This window comes from Hemitrygon akajei, chromosome 3, assembly GCF_048418815.1.
Source record: "Hemitrygon akajei chromosome 3, sHemAka1.3, whole genome shotgun sequence".
In the NCBI taxonomy this organism is placed as follows: Eukaryota; Metazoa; Chordata; class Chondrichthyes; order Myliobatiformes; family Dasyatidae; genus Hemitrygon; species Hemitrygon akajei.
In genome coordinates this window covers 147,399,541-147,416,720 of record NC_133126.1, presented here as the reverse complement: position 1 = coordinate 147,416,720, position 17,180 = coordinate 147,399,541, and the positions used below count along the sequence as shown (strand labels likewise).

Here is a 17,180-nt window from a genome sequence, read left to right as displayed (position 1 = left end):
CGTAACTGTCCCTCATGTATGATGAAATTAATGACATCCACAGGTCATATTGACTTTTTTGCCACCCCTTCATATTCCAATTCCTTCCAACAATCACTTCTCATTCCGGTTATATTTCCACATTTGAACAGAGTTAAGGTATGGGTATCACAATATAATGATCTCAGTGTATAAATACATTGAACATGATAACATGATTTACAAAGCAGTGAAATTCAGTTTGATGAATTGACTTTTATGTAATTAAAAACAAAAAATGCTGGAATTGTCGTTATATGGATTTTAAAGGCAACAGAAAAAACACTTTGCATTGTTATATGCCATTATTATTTGCACAGCAATTTAGTAATAAATAGTTCAAACATTCTGGCCAACTCAGGCAAGCTGCTCTGAAAATTCACTGGTGAGAAATAATATTCCCCTTCTAAATGCACTGTGCAGAACATTTTGGTTCAACAACGTTTTACGATTGTTGTCAATCACTCCATCTGGTGAAATGTAGCACATTCTGCAGACAAATATGTTAGTAATACAACAAACTATGGATGCTTTGTAGCTTGAAGGTGATAATGCTTTGGGAAAAATATCACCAAATGAAGACTTTAGGGCCGTGGTCCAATATGCTTTAACATGACTCAAGATGTTTATGAGATGTTGGCCACGTTGATGTTTCAGGGCACTATTCTGAAATAACATAACTTGCATTGTCACATCTAGGGATGCTTCTTAGTATTCTGGTTAAGCAGTGAAAGTAAGCAGAATCTGAATAAAGCATGCATTGCCCATTTGTATCAAAAATAACATTTCAATTCTACCTCCAGATTCAATCATCTTTCTTATCTGCTTCAAGTGATAGGGTTAGACACATTCACAATTGTATCCATTCCATCTTCAGTGATAATGGGCAACATAGGTGCCCCTACCACAGCCTTCAATTACTGGCCATGCAGTATTCAGATGAGAGCCGGTATGGATAGTAGTTGAAATCAATCTATGTATATGATTTCAGATCAGTTCAATGCAAATAATTGTAGATAAGAATGATCTAAAATCTAGATAAGAAAACGAAACCAAACAAAAATAATGAAAGGTGTTGAAAAGGTGGGTTGATGGCTGGGGGTACAATGGTGGTAAAATACAAATACCAGAAGGAAGGTAGGATGACTTAAAAAGCACTTAAATAGAAAACAGGAGGTGGTTAAGTGACTGAAGTGATATTAATGTGAAACAGTAGGAAGCAGCATTAGAGAAAGTAAAGACATTAAGAGAGCTCAGGGAAAGTGTGAAAAGTGAAGGCATTTTTTAAAAATATAATTGTACATGTGATGTGCCATTTATTTTCTGTCCCAAATTGCTTCAAAATATACCGAAGAGGCTGTTGCAAATCAACCGCATAGAGTGGATGAAATCATATTTTATCTGGACCAGGCTAGGTTGGGAGCTTCTCTTCAATGTGTGAACCAGAAGGAGGTCGTGCGTGATAAGGTAGGTGGAAAGGCATGCAAGGGAATGAAAGGTTTTTTTTTGGTTTCTGGGTTTGAATCTGTTCAGCCGGTATTTCCTCTTTGCTGTTGCTAACTTATACCTGTCTTCGACCCACATAAACTATCATGACTATTCAGACATTTTCTACATTGAGTTTCTGCACACTACTGGTTATTTTATTTCTATCCAGTCCGGAAAAGTGAGTGTTTTTCTACAGGTTTGCTCCTCTAAATCCCGCAGACTGTTGGGTGGTCTGTAATATATTCCCATTGTCATGGTCATACCTTTCTTATTCCTCAGTTCTACCCGTAAAGCCTCACTAGATGTGCTCTCCAGTCCATTCGGTCTGAACACTGCCATGACACTTTTGCTGACTAGAAATGCCACCCCTCCCCCTTTAATCCATCCTGCTCTGTCATGTCTAAAATGACAGAACCCCAGAACACTGAGCTGTCAGTCCTGCCCCTCCTGCAACCAAGTCTCACTAATGGTTACAGTGTCATGAATCTACATGCTGATCTGTGCCCTAAGCTCATTAGTCTTTCCTACAATACTCCTTGCATTGAAATATACACAGCTCAGATCATTAGTCCTACCATGGTCAATCTTATGATTCCTAACCTTGCTTCTTTCTCCATAACCACTCTACTGTCTGTTCTGGTGCTCTGGTTCCCATTCCCCTGCAATTTTAGTTTAATCCCTCATCCCCCTGTGCAACACTGACAAACATTCCCACTAGTATATTACTCCCCCTCCAGTTCAGATACAAACTGTTGCTTCCATACAGTTTCCACCTTCCCCGCTAGCGAGTCCAATGATCCAAAAATCTGAAGCCCTTCCTCCTGCACTAACTCCTTAGCCACGTGTTAAACTGTATGATCTTCCTATTTCTGGCCTCACTTGCACATGGCACAGATAGCAATCCTGAGATCACAACCCTGGAGGTCCTTTCCTTTAACTTAGCACCTAACTCCCTTAATTCACTTTGCAGGACCTCGTCACCTATCCTACCCATGTCACTGGTATCAATGTGGACCACAACCTCTGGCTGCTCACCATCTCACTTAAGAATGCTGTGGACTTGATCCAAGATGTCCCTGACCTTGGCACCCAGGAGGCAACAAACCATCTGGGAATCTCATTCTCATAAACAGAACCTCCTTTCTGTTCCACTAACCAATGAATCATCTATCACTACAACTCATCTCTTCTCCCCACTTCCCTTCTGAGCCACAGAGCTAGACTCAGTGCCAGAAACCTGCATACTGGTAGTCATCCCCTCAACAATATCCTGCATGATTTTGTGATCTAGGGGAAAAACCAGAGCACCCAGAGGAAACCCATAAAGCAACAGAGAGAATCTGCAGATCCACAAAGCTCTGAACTGCCCCATTTTGCCAAATTTTCTTCTCAATGGAGTAGCAAATGTAGAACCTAAGAAATATTTTCAAGACAGAACAACAAAGGGAGAGTAGAGTGATACATCAGATGCTGTGTAAAAAGGTACCAAATAAAATATTGCTCCTTTAAAGAGAGGCTCATGGGTGTTGGGCAACAAATTAGTATGAGAAGCATGTCCATTAAAGCAGAGAAAATGCACAGTAGGAATAAACAAGTTGTTATCAAATTGTCAGCCTATTGCTGGTGGGGTGCTGCAGGAATAATTGATTGGATAAGAAGTTGGAATGTATCCATGTTTACTGATAATATAAAGCTAAGCTGGAAAAGGGGACAAAGACACGGGGTTTCTGCAGAAGGGTATATACAGTAAGTAAGTGAGCAGGAAGATGTTAGATGGAGTATAAGGCTGGAAAAGTAACATTATATATTATGATAAGAAAATGGAAAAATAAAGTATTCTTAACTGGTATGAAACCAGTAAGTGTTAATATACAGCAGCATTTTAAGACAGGAAGTAAACACAAGGAGAAAAGAAGCAATTAGGGAGGCAAGTGACAGGTTAGTATTACTGCAAGAGAACTGAATTACAAAAGCATGAAAGATTGGCCAGGCTTTGTTGAGAGTACATTTGGGGTTCACTGCACAGTTTTGGCCTCACACATAGAGACAATGGAATTTCATTGGAATTCCTGCAGCATTGATTCATGTTTTCCTGAAAAGATAGTGCTGGCATGTGACAAGAGATTCAATAGCATTGACCTATAGTCAATGAAATTTTGAGAAATGAGACATGATCTCACTAAGACATCAAGATGCTGAGCAAGGTTGACAGAATAGGTGGTGAAAGGCAGTAATCCCAGATGGAGAGTTTACAAATAACCTCAAGGAAAGGCATCTACTGCCAGCACAGATGTGATGTTTTAAAGACTCTTTAACATAGTCAAGGTTGAGATCAATTGATTTTTATCAACTAAGAGAATCAGGATTTGGGTATGAAGCGGAAAAATGGATTTTCAGAGATGAAGGGTTCCTTTCTTATGTAGTTATGAGTAGGCTTTCAGCCCTGCTAACACAATGGTGTGATTAAATTAAATGACTGATCTGTACTACAACCCCATTTACTTATCTTTCTCCTTAAATCTTCCAGTAGAAGAGTCTATCAATCTTGAAAGTTTTAGTTGATTTGATCATCTGCCACCATTTTGGAAATGGAGATAGATTTACTCTTTTTTTTGTGATTCCTGATTTTAATCAGAAATTCTCCAGCTTCACCTTAGAATTGTGTCTCTCTTTCCTTGTCAGAAGCAATAATTTATCTCTGTCTAGGGTCTAGGCTGTCAAATCTTTGGTCATTTTCAATACTTCATTGGATCAGCACTTAATCTTCTAAATTTAAGGGATGACACTCTCATTGTTTTACACTTTAATTATGGTAATTTTATTCCATACCATTCCAATGCCAATATATTTTGCCCAGATTTGGTGCTCAGACCTAAAATATGTGCTCAAATATGTCATCTGCTCAGTATTGAATTCCCACTTTCCTGACATAAATAAGAATAACTTGTTAAGATTTTTGTTTATTTTTATGCCTGTATACCATTGTTTGTCTATGTTTAATTAGGCACCTATTTGTTTTTAATGATTCAGTACATTTAATTTCTCACTATTAAAAGTAAATCAAATTTAATTTTGTGAATGACTGAATACTGATAAACCAAGCATTCTTCTGAATCTATTATTATCTTGAATTCTTGCAAGATCTTTTTCTTTAATATATAGTATATCTGGAAATGGTTTTCAAATATCACCAGTGCTTTTCTCCAACAATAAAAATTGAAAAATAAAACAAAATTCATTAAAGTTAATTGATTTTTAGAGAAAGTAAAAGTAAAAATTAAATCATTTCATTTGTCTGACAGCACTGAGAACATATGTCAATGTCAATGGTATGGTGTGTGGTAAACAATACAGTATCATGTAATGATGTTCCTAACAGCTCCACTCATTCAATCCGCACTATTAGTCAATAAATAGAAATGCTCAAAGAAAATATTAAAAATATATGTATTTTAGTGTCTATATCTTTCCAACTTGTGCATGCGAAAGCAAAGCACAATTAATCAGTCTTCAATCGTATAACAATATGGTGTCTAATCTTTTGCAGATAGGAAGGAAATTCAGTATATAGAACCACCTAGTGTTCACATTGTGCAATTACAATCTATAGTTAATAATTATCTGCTGACTTGCAGCATTTTAAGAATATATATGTTAGACATTAGAACTTATATTGGGAAAGAATAGTTGAGAAAATTGCACAAATGTAACACAAAATAATAAAAATGAAGCAAATTTGTAGTTGCAAATTACACATCTGCTGCAAAAATTGCAATGTTTGTATAGTTATATGACTTTTTCATTGCATCAACATGATTTTTTGTTTCTGTATTGGACTAAAATGTGTATTTCTGTGCTTTTCATATACATAGCATCACACTGATGAGATATACATATTCATTGCTACTGAATAGTGTTTAATACTGCATAATAAATGGATGTATAGTAAGTATCTGGGGTCATGTTCCAGAGTAATGGATTTTTAAATTAATGGTTTTTAAATTATTCTCCTTTAGCTCTTGCTGGTTGCAATACATTTCATTCAGGTAATCAGGTAATGTTGGTAATCTGTCACTTCAAAAACAGTATTGAAAACTCTAGTTAACAAACTCTCACAATGAATAAGCACATAACTATCTTTCACAAGTAAGTTAAGTCACAACATTAAAAGTTTCAAGTTCAATGTGTTGTAATAGGGTTACTGATGAAAATGTCAGTGACTAGAAGTTTCTTGTCTGAGAGCTGAAAATAAATGTTGTAATATGTTAATGTCTTACCCATTATTAATCATTATCAAGCAGAGGAGTTGAGTGGGAATGATTGGAAATCACTTGTAAACCATGAATTTGCAAGCACAATCAGAGCAAAATATCACCACTTGCCATCACAGTCACTGGTGTCTATCCATTGGAATTGAACTGGAAGTCCTGTTCTTGGTCTCACTGATAATTTCTTTCATAAGATTTGCTGTTGAAGTTATTTTCCAAGTCAATCTCAACAAGTCAATGAATTAATGTGAATTCAGTTTTTATGTTCTCACTGTAAAGAAAAGCAAAGTGCCATGTTAACTGCCATAATTGAGCTTTTATTTGGGCACTAATACATAATTGTTGCTGAACAACTTTCCTAGTCTCAATAAAGTTAATTGTGTATGTGTGTTCTAATTTTGTTATTTTAAAATTTTAATTTAATTTAAAAATTGTTGTGTAGTATTTCAACCCTATTCATAATCTACTTGTATGCTAAAATTTTTACTTTACATTTTCATACTATTTGAAATGTTAAGGATGAGATTTTACTTCCATCTTTGCTCTCTGCCATAAATATTCAATTGTCTCGGTTTAACCATCAAGTTAATGTCATCCCTATTTCTGCATGCTGCACATTTTTTGCAAAAGGTGACTGGCAGCCAATTGATCTTTGGTCTTTTATCACAGGGTATCCAGAAATGAGATTCAGACGGCTTTCAACACAGTCCATGGCGATTGCCAACCCTTCAGGACTGGCAGGAAATTCTGAGCTGTAAGGGTTTTTTTTGTACAAATTCCTTCCTGTCACTTAAAAATTGCCAGTTCTAGTTGGATATATTCCCAGAGGTTTCATGTCATGACATTCTGTTCCCAACTGCTCCACCCACTCATGTAACACTTTTCCTATATCTAATATACTGGATTAGCCAGTAAATAAACTAAAATATTCAAAGAAAAATTAAGAATACGTATAATGTTAGTGCCTTTATGTCTTTCCATCTTGGGCATCTGAAAGCAAAATACAAATGGTGCTTCTTGAAGATTGGAGGGAAAATGGCAGGTCCTGGAAATACTCAGCAGGTCACACCACATCTGAGGATAGAGAAACACAAACAAATCTTCAGGACAGTGTTCTTTCAACATAATCCAAGGATCACTTGGTTTGCCCATTTAAAAGATTCCTCTGGACAGTAGACAGGGGCTGTCAGCAGAGGACTGTAATCAAGCCATTGAACATTGTCAGAATATGACTGGAAGACAGTTCATTCATGCTCACAGTCTAGACTGGCGAAAAGTACCCAATTGCTCTGGAAGATGGTGACTCCCTCAAAAGCACAAGCTTTCACAGTACCGTAGATTCCGGACTACAAAGCACACCTGATTAAAAGCCGCTGGCTCTAATTTTAGAAAGAAAATCAATTTTGTACTTGTACAGGCCGCACCGGATTTTAGGCCGCACCGGATTTTCGGCCGCAGGTGTCCCACGTTGTAATATGAGATATTTACACAGAAAGATATTACACGTGAGGATTTTTTAACTTTTAATTAAATCCATATGGTAACATAAACAAATACATATTGCAAATGCTTTTTTTCGAACCGTGCCTGTAACGCGGCTACTTTTAAATATACGTTGCGTATACTTTTTTACTGAACAACATTCCAATATCTCCTAACGACTGGTAAAAAATATATATACTGCAGCCTACCAGGAAAAGTTATTGATCGCCTTTAACTTAAAAGTAGTGTTTTCGCTCCGCCGCTCGCCCCCCGCCTTCCCGTTTATCGCAAATGGCATTTTTCCCACAAGACGCGGCGAAACCGGGTGTGACATCATAGCATCCCGCGATGTAGTACAGAAAACAAATATAGTTAAAACACTTCTAACTTTAACTAGAAAATGAATTACTAAGTGAAAATATTATAAACTAAATAACTGCCATAAAGGCAGCACAATGCTTTTCTTCGAGTGTTTTCCATGTTGATGAGGGTGAGTACAAATGACTGATTTACAGTAATTTAATTGTGAAAATGCGCTTGATTTATCGTACAATTTCATTGGACCTCTGTGAATTACTCATCAATTTTATTGGTCTACTGTTACGAGGCAAAATGTTTTTGGCGGCATGAAAAAAATCATGCATTAGCCTCACCGTAGTAAAGGCCGCAGTGTTCAAAGCTGTTCAAAATGTGGGAAAAAAGTAGCGGCTTATAATCCGACATCTACGGTAGTTTGTTCCAAAAGACAGTAAGCTGGGGTGGGGTGGGTTTTAACGGTTCAGATTTCAAAACACAAAGAATTGTGAAAAGGGTTGGGGAAAAGCAAGTTTAACGGTGAAATTTAACATCACAATCATCATAAAAATTCTACTATTATTCCGCCATTACAAGCAACACCTTGGGCAGTATGCAAACTGATATTTGCTGTTTTATTCCTGTTCAACTACAACAAACCCTGAATAAAGTTTGCAATCACCAGGTAAAGGTGTCAACTATACTTGATGTTGGGTTGAAAAAAACAGATGCAGTATCGAAAAAGACCGTCATTAACACTCGCAGAACTAGTGTTATCCTATGGCTTTCCCCGACATTTGAAAATGCTGATGCCGCTATTTATTCCCTTTTCAAGGCATTATAGGTATGGTGCAGAAATATGCGTAGAAGGTGGGTGTGATCTGAAGTGAATGTGTGATGAGATCGGCTACCGGGAGATTTAGCAATTATTAAAATGAAATACAGGTTTATTTTAATTAAACCCAAAGCGATTAAACTATCACCTCATTTCGTAATCCGGGAGTTCCCGGGAGCAGACGGTTCATTCATCAATCTGGATCAGTGCCTTTGGGTTAGTGGAGTCTCCAGCTCCCTGTCAGCAGAAAACCCCTTTAGATTTAATTGTGAAACATCTGCACAGAATCGCTTAAGGGTCCCCAGATAATCGATTTCATTTCTCGCTGAGAGGGTGGAAATGATCATTTCTTGTTCTCAGAACACTGACAGAAAGCTTTTGCTTGGAACTGCATTACGCCTGGTAACATGCAGCAACTTTCAATCCGTGATGTTTTAGTGGGTTCGTGGGTGTCCATGGGTTGGGACAAGTCATAGGACAACGTGAAACTGGGGATTTGCTTGTGTTTTCGGTCCTGCCCCCTGCCGAGGTGATTAAAATACTCGGAAGTTGTGACCATTGTGAAAGGGGCTGTGTTTAATTCCGAACGGGATTTTAAACACAATGTCGAAATTATTTTATTTTGATAGCTGGAATAAAATGTTGACCGTATTCAGGATTTTCTTTGCAAAATGGGAAAGCGATGTTCTTTATTTATGAGCTGTGGTGGGTTTTGTCTGCTTGCCTGAACGCTTGCCGGCGTGTGCTGTTCGTGCCTTTGCTTCTCCGGCGCCATGAACAACCTACGTGAAATCAGTAAGGGTCACCCTGGGAAATGAATGCTTCACTTCAGTAGTGTTCTCAGTTTCGCGTATCGTTTAGCTAATGGCAAAACTAAGCGAGAGGGGGTCGTTTCCGCTTGTCATTCTCTTAACTCATCCGCAGCTCAGGTCAAGTTCAAAATCTAACGCCGGGCTGCCGAGATAGCTGCTCTCGGGCTGAACGCCCTTCTCTTTGCTAAAGTGGAACCAAACCATACCAATGATATCACCCAGAACGTTGTATTGGGTGAATACATAACGCCGAATAGGCAAATGGTTCCAAGAACCTAAAATAACGCGAGCTACCCGCGCTTTGCTGTGTCTGTGTGCTTGGCTCTTAGCAATTCCCCACCAGGTGTAACTGTCGACGCACCGATCACTGGCTTCCTGATCTAACCAGAACGCTGTAAAATCTAACCGTACTGTGCAAGAGGATCACGCCCCGAGTGATTTTCTAAACAAGTAGAGTTGTTGCTGACTTCGCTTCCCTTGTCATAGGGAGAAAGAGAAATATTTCTGCAGAAGTGATCCGATCGTCGTTGTTCGGATACTCACATCTGACCCAACTGAAGTTTACAGCCTCAAACTGCCTGATGTTAATTCGGTATGCAAACCTCAGTCCCCGTTTAAATTTTTAGGTAATAAATAGCATTGTTAAAACCAAATGTCCACAATTCTGTTCATGTGATGCAAACTGTTCACAGTGATGCAGGCTGTGGAAATTTTGGAGCTCGGAAATTCAAGAAACTAGGAAAAGCAAAGGATAGAGCAATATACTACAGGAATAGTGCTTTCGGCCCATCAAGTCTGTGCCGACCATGAAACCAATCAAAGCTAGTCTCATTCGCCTGCCGTAAGGTCTTCGCTCAGCCATTCCCTGTCAGATCTCGCCTGTCTAAATGCTGCTAAAATGTTGACAGTATTAATTTCCGGTGATCCATAAAAAAGATACGAGTCCAGTTTTAACCAATCCCCCGACAACGCGAACATCAGAAATGGAGGCAGAACCAGACCGCACGGCCCTTGCAGTCTAATCCAATACTGTAACTAAGTCATAGCTGCTCTGATGAATGGTCTCAGCTCCACTTCTTTCCCCTGCTCCCCATAACTTTGATTTTTGTTTTTATCCCGTTGTTTTGCTCCTCTATAGTCTGATAGTCTACGTGAACTTGAATACATCTCATCAACTCAAGAGCACAGGATTCCTAAGATGCGTAACCCTTTCGAGGAAGAAATTCTTCATAGTATTAACCATAAATAGAATGTTAATAATCAATGTTTCCTTCCTACTCAAATCAACGCCTTCGGCGATACCGTAGGCTCTTTCCTTCTATTCAGCAAGAAACGTTGCCAATACCAGAACATATAGGTCGGCATAACATTGTGGACCGTAGAGCTCTTGCCATGCTATACTGTTCTATATTCTATACCGCGCGGCCGTGATAAAAATATCGAGTAGACAACTATTCTTATTTCGATTAAAATATGGATTCGGAGTTGGTTCCAGATAAGCGATGCTTGCCGGTATAGGGTGTCACAGAACTCGGTGAGGCGGCTCTTTCTACCGGCTTTCCGTTGGAAAGAAAAGCCTAAGTACGAATTCCTTGGTCAACACGTAAGATTGTAGGACCATAGGGGCAGAATTAGATCATTCGGTCCATCCAGATAGCTTCATCATGACGGATTTACTGTCCTTTACAACCGCTTTCTCTTGCCTCTCTCTGTAACCTTTGACCCCCCTGCTAAACAAGGACCTATCAACCTCCACTTTAAATACACCCGATGTTTTGTCCTCCACAGCCGTCAGTGGCAATGATTTTTACTGATTCAACACCCTCTGGCTAAAGAAATTCCTGCTCATCTTTGTTCTAAATGGACATCCCTCTATACTGAGTCTTAGACTCCCCCAGTATAGGAAACATCCTCTCTACATCCATACTACCTAACCCTTTCAAGATTTGATAGGTTTCAATGAGCTTCCCCCTCGTTCTGGTAAACTCCTGCAAGTAAAAGCACCGTTAAACGTTCCTCATACATTAACCCTTTCATTCTCAGAATCATTCTCACCAACCTCCTTTAGACCCCCTTTGATACCGGCACATCTTTTCTTACGCAAGGGGCCCAAGATTGCTCACAATACTCGAAGTGCAGTCTGACGAATGCTGTACAGAGCCTCAGTATTACATTCTTGCTTTTATCTTCTAGTCCCTTTGAAATGAATGTTAACATTCCATTTGCCTTCCTCACCACAGACTCAATCTGCAAGCTAATTAATCTTCTATCCTGACCAGTATGGACATATTGTCCATATGGGGGGGAATGTCCAGTGTTGGTAATTTGCATAAATGCTGGATACATCCAAAGGAACAGGCAGCATATGTAGAGAGAGGGGAAGGGTTAACAATTCAGGCCAATGACTTTTCAGCAATGTAATAGACATTAGGTAGAACAGATTAGCTTAAAATGGTGAGTTCTGGGTCTATTTCAGAGGTTGAAGAGAAAAGTTGCAAGTCAATGCCCAATGATTGAAACCCCTGGGTCAGCATGTCTGGAAGTCAGAGGCCCAATGTCTGCTACTCCAGGCCAGGTATTGGAGGTGGAGGGTGCAGACCAAGAGGCAGCCTGTCTTGGGAATGGAGGTATATGTGTGTGAGAGAGAGATGGTGAGTGGATTTGCAGAAGGAAGGGAGATAGGGGGTTTGTTTTGTTGTTTTGTTTTGTTCTGTTGCTGTTGTTGCTGCATGTGTTGTTCTGCTGAACATTGTGGACATGCTGTGCTGGCTGGTACCAGAATGTGTGGTGGTACTTGGAGGCTGCCCCCAGTACATCCTTGGGTTATGTTTGTAGTTATCGTGAACAGATTTTACTGTATGCACATGTGATATTTGAATAAATCTGAATCTGAATTAAAAACCATTTTCAAGAATGACCCAATAGCTGTCTAGCTATGATACGAAAGACTGGATTATGTTGCAAGTTAGAGACAGGAAAAATGGCTTATAATGTGTTCTGCAATGAGCTGTTTGAGATTATTTGCACACTTGGATTCTTTAGGCAATCAAGTTTGTATGTTTAGTTAGTATTACACTACAATAAAAAAAAATTTCATTGAAACTCAAGGGATGAATGAGTAATAAATAAACATTTTCAAAACAGCAAAGTGATCTGAAAATGTGGATGATTTGTACTATTTCAGTTGTTTAGGAAAACTAGGGCTAGGGGTGGAACAATCATTATCTAAAATCTAGAGCTGGGTCTTTTGAGATTGGCCAATAAACACTTTTATCTACCAAAGGAGGTGGAGTTTTAGAACTTGCTTCATCAATCAGAAAGTGATGGCGCGCCAACTAATAATTTTAAATTTTGAAGGTGGAGCTTTTTATTTTATTCATTTTGCAGGCAAGGCCAGCATTTCCTGCCCATCACTAATTGCCACTGAGAAGATAATGGTGAGCTGCTTTGTTGAAATACTGCGGTCTATCTGGTGAAGGCAGTCCCACAATGCTGTAGGGGAGGGAGTTCCAGGACCTGGAGCTAGGGATGATGATACAGTTTCAAATGAGGATGCTGTGTTGCTTGGAGGAGAACCTGCAGATCCTGATGTTTCCATGTGCCTGCTGACTTCATCCTCTTAGAGCAGCCAGGGTAAAGTGCTGCAACATATTTTATAGATGAAATGCTCTGCAGCCACTGCATACTTGTAGTAAAGAGAATGAATGCTTGAATGTATGGGGAATCAATCAAGTGTATGGTTGGGTCCTATATGTCATCAAAGGCCATGGTGTTGGAGCTGCACTCATCCAGGCATGGAGTGAGTATTCCCTCACATTCATGATTCATGTACTGTAGATGGCAGAAAGACCTTGCAGTGTCAGGAGATGACTCACTCACCACAGGACACCCAATCTCCCACCTGCTCTTGTAGCAGTGGTATTTATATGTAGTGATTTAAATAGCACAGCTACAAGAGCAGGTTCAGAGTCAAACTAACCTGGTATCTTTCCTTGTGCTATGGGTTTCTTTACAGAAGTAAATCTGTGCCATACAACGCACCAAACTTCTACTTGTGATTTTACAATATATTGAGAACTTGGATTTCTTCTAACAGAACCTTATCATTCTTCCCTTTTTATATTATGTAATTGGAGAATGGATATAGTTGACTTAAAGTCACATTTAAAGTAATGTTTTGCTATGCCGTGAAATGAAACAGTCAAACTAGGTAGTAAGCAAACTGCATTTGAGTGCTTAGTGTCCACACATGTTGTAAGAAAGCATGAGTTCAGATCTGATTACCACAAAATAAGCAGCTCAGTGGAATGCAGGGTTTAAAAAGAAGGCTAAAAGTGAAGTTGACATTGAGATGTTGACACCTTTGCACCTAGGACCAATTGGGAGTCCAATCCTTGACAGCTCCCAGAACCAACAATATATTAACAGACAGAGAGAATGGAGCCAAGATCAGTGAATCTTCCAACAGAAATAATTAAAGTATTGACAAATGCCATCAATTTCATACCATTGATGAAGGGAAAAGATTTTTTTCTCATTATGATTTTCCTATTTTAGAGTGAATATTTCTGAAGAGTCAAAATTGAGATAATATGTTGTGAAATTTGTTGTTTTGCAGCAGCTGTACATGGCAATACATAATAAAACACTATAATCTCAATAAAAAGGATATAAAAATTAGTGGTGCAAAGAGAGAAAGAAAAATATGTTAATGAAGTAGTGTACATGGGTTCATTGTCCATTCAGAAATTTGATGGCAGAGGGGAAGAAGCTGTTCCTAAAAATGCTGAGTGTGTGTCTCCACACTCTTGTACACTCCCCCCCCCCCTTTAATAGTTGCAATGATGACAGGACATGTCCTGGATGATAGAGCCCTTGATGATGGATGCTGTCATTTTGAGGAATTGCCTTTTGACGATGTCCAAGGTGCTGGGGAGGCTAGTGCTCTTGATGGAGCTGGCAGAGTTTGCAACTTTCTACAGCTTTTATTCTGTGAAATGTCCTCTCCATACCAGATGGTGACACAACCAGTTAGAATGCTCTCCATAATACGTATGCAGAAATTTGCTTGTCTTTGGTGACATTCCACATCTCCTCAAAATAATCATGTCAGGATTTTGGAACTTGTTGATTGGTACTGAGGGTATGATAGTGTTGATCACTGAGCTGTAATCAATAAACAGTAGACTGGTATAGATATTGCTATTATCCAGCTGATCCGAAGCCCAGTGGAGAACCAGTGTGTTCTGGACCTTCCGTATTAATAGGCAAATTGCATTGGGTCCAGATTCTTGCTCGTGGGAGAGATGATTCTAGCCATGACCATCCTCTCAAAGCACTAGTCTTTGTGCAGCTCACCCTACTCTTCTTGGGCACTGGTATGATTGTCGCCCCTTTGAAACAGGCGGGAACCTGTTTGCGGCAATGAGAGATTGGAAATGTGTTTGAACGTCGCCGCTAGTTGGGTGGCACAGGTTTTCAGTGTCCTACCAGGTTCACAATCCAGACCTGACGCCTTGCGAAGGTTCACCCTCTTGGAAAGATGTTCTGACGTCCGCCTCCAAGACAGAGATCACAGCATCACCAGATGCTGCAGGGATCCGCACGGGTGCGTTTTATTCTCCCGCTCAAAGCGTTTGTAAAAGGCGTTGAGCTCATCTGAGAGTAATGCACCACAGCCATTTATGATGCATTTATTCGCTTTGTAGAATGTATTAGCCTGTAAACAACCTGAGCTGACGTGTATCCGCTTCCTTCTCTAACCCCAATATTTTTTCTCGTTTTTAAATTGGTCTTCCGTAGTTCGTACCTGGACTTCTTGTATAGTTCTGGACCACCGGTCTCGAATATCATGGCCGTTGGTTGGGATATGTCCGGTATGTTGTTGAAGGCGCACACACATCCACACGAGTCCTGATGAAGTCGGCGAAAACTGTGGGATATTCATTCGGATTCGAAGATGAATCTCTGAAGATTGTCCAGTCCACCGTTTCAAAGCAGTCCTGTAAGCACTCTTTCGCTCCCCCACCCCCCGGACCACCGGACCACCGGACCATATCTCCATGGTCCTCAGCACTCTCAGAAGCTTCCCCTACGGCGGGAGCAGATGTACAACCAGGTAATCGGACTTGCCAGAGTGCGGGCGTGCGACGCCACAGTAAGCGTTCCTGATGAACATGTAAAATATGCTAACGGAATTTTTTTTTTTTTGGTTGCTGAGAAATAAACATCAGTCTGAAATGAAGAGGAACCTAAATGCTGTCTAAAGCTTACCCGCAGGGAAGGGGGTCCGACATGGTGAACTTTCAGCAAAATACGTTCGATAACCTGCATTGTCATCAACATCGCACTCTGGCAGACGGTGAAATCGGATAAATACGTTTTAAAATATGATAAATCGTTGTCAGCTATTGTTTTAATACCACTAAGTGTCAAGTTGTGTGGACAAATAAAACTAACTGTTCGCAATCACTTTGGTGTCAGACTGAATCATTGCGCCCCGCCCCCTCTCTCTCACTTTCTCCATCTGTCGCTCTCTTTGTCTGAGGCCCTCCGTTGGTCGGGGTCGACCATGGATGTTGCGTGACAGCTGTCTACGTGATATGCAAACCAGTACGCAAGCACGCCGGGGCAGTACGATATGGAGAGCGAGCTGATGCACCTGGCTCCCTCTGTCCACGCAGCTCATCCAAACGAACGGCAGAGACCGATACAGTTTGGCCCCAGTCATCGTTGGAGCCCTGGGGACTCCAACTCCAGATTTTCCCCAGGGTTTGCTCCCGAAGTATTCCCCATGAGTGGGTATAACCTCAAGGCAACGGAGGTTTGAGATCAGAGTTTTCCTTCTCCTTGATCAACTGCCCCATCCGCCTGAAGCAACGGGTTTTAAGGCGCCAGCAACCTGCCTTTACCCCTTCTTCTGTCAGTAGAAACGGTTCCGCCGGCTAAACCACACATGAAGGTCGGGAGTTGCATTTGGTTGTCAGAAGCTATTTGAGGCGCACGCCATTGGGAACATAGTGGAAGTCTATCCTCATTGCCACCCCCGGCTGTGACAACCTTAAGGAACCAATTGACCTCCACACAAACTCTACTCTCACGTCGCTCACGCGATACATAAAATGGTAAACTTAGTTTTATTCTTCCCTTATTGTAGCTTGTGTTTTCTAGCACACGCCGCCACCATTCTAGGATATGGTATCCTATTATAGGATATATAGGATCCTACTCAATAGGAAACCATTTCACGAAATCCCAACGAGCAGTTGTATCATATACGTAGGGCCTCAGGTCCGGGTGAAAAAGAATTCGGGGGTTGGGGGGGGGGGGGGGTTCCGGGAGATCTCACCCTGCCGATGCATCCCATCATTGATTTAAAACATCCACTGCCTTTGCCTTACTCCTTAAAAAATAAAACAAACTCTTCATTGACAAAAAATAAACGACTTGAAAACCTGTCATTACGCTCATTTCCCACTGATTATGTTTATCCGCATAATGATATATTCCTCATTCTCCATTGCTAACTACCATTGAATAGAGCAGGCAATTGACAATGGATCATGTTGGTGGTTATGGAGTCGCGTTTAGTCCCGACTCCGCAAGGACAACAGATTTTTTTTTTGTTAAGGACGTATTAAATACACTTTATTTTTTAATGTCAATTCTGCAATTTTAGGAGCTCCATTACTGTTATTAACTTGATTTTAGATTGCAAGATTATTTAATGAGCTGAATTCAAATTCGCCATTTAGTCCTTATGATGCCGGACCAATTTCTGGACCATTGTTTATTAGTCCACTATGCTACTGTACCCAATCTATGACCAATAAATGTAAAATATAACATATCCATGGGCTTTTCCTTTCTTGGATTTCTGGATCAAGTGCCTTGTGATTAATCTTTAAACCCTGTAAAATCCAAACGTTCCCGCGCTTCGTCCTGTCATATGCGACTGTTATTTGTCCGAGCACTCAGTACCCA

The 17,180-nt window shown here is 40.2% G+C and overlaps 1 long non-coding RNA gene across 1 annotated transcript; it reads left to right on the top strand.

The window, feature by feature from the left end:
* Positions 1–1,196: 1,196 nt before the first annotated feature.
* On the top strand, positions 1,197–15,630 carry LOC140724191 (uncharacterized). Its single transcript, XR_012098059.1, has 3 exons — positions 1,197–1,485; positions 6,444–6,528; positions 15,000–15,630. It is a non-coding gene; the product is annotated as an uncharacterized lncRNA (long non-coding RNA).
* The last annotated feature ends 1,550 nt before the right edge of the window (positions 15,631–17,180 follow it).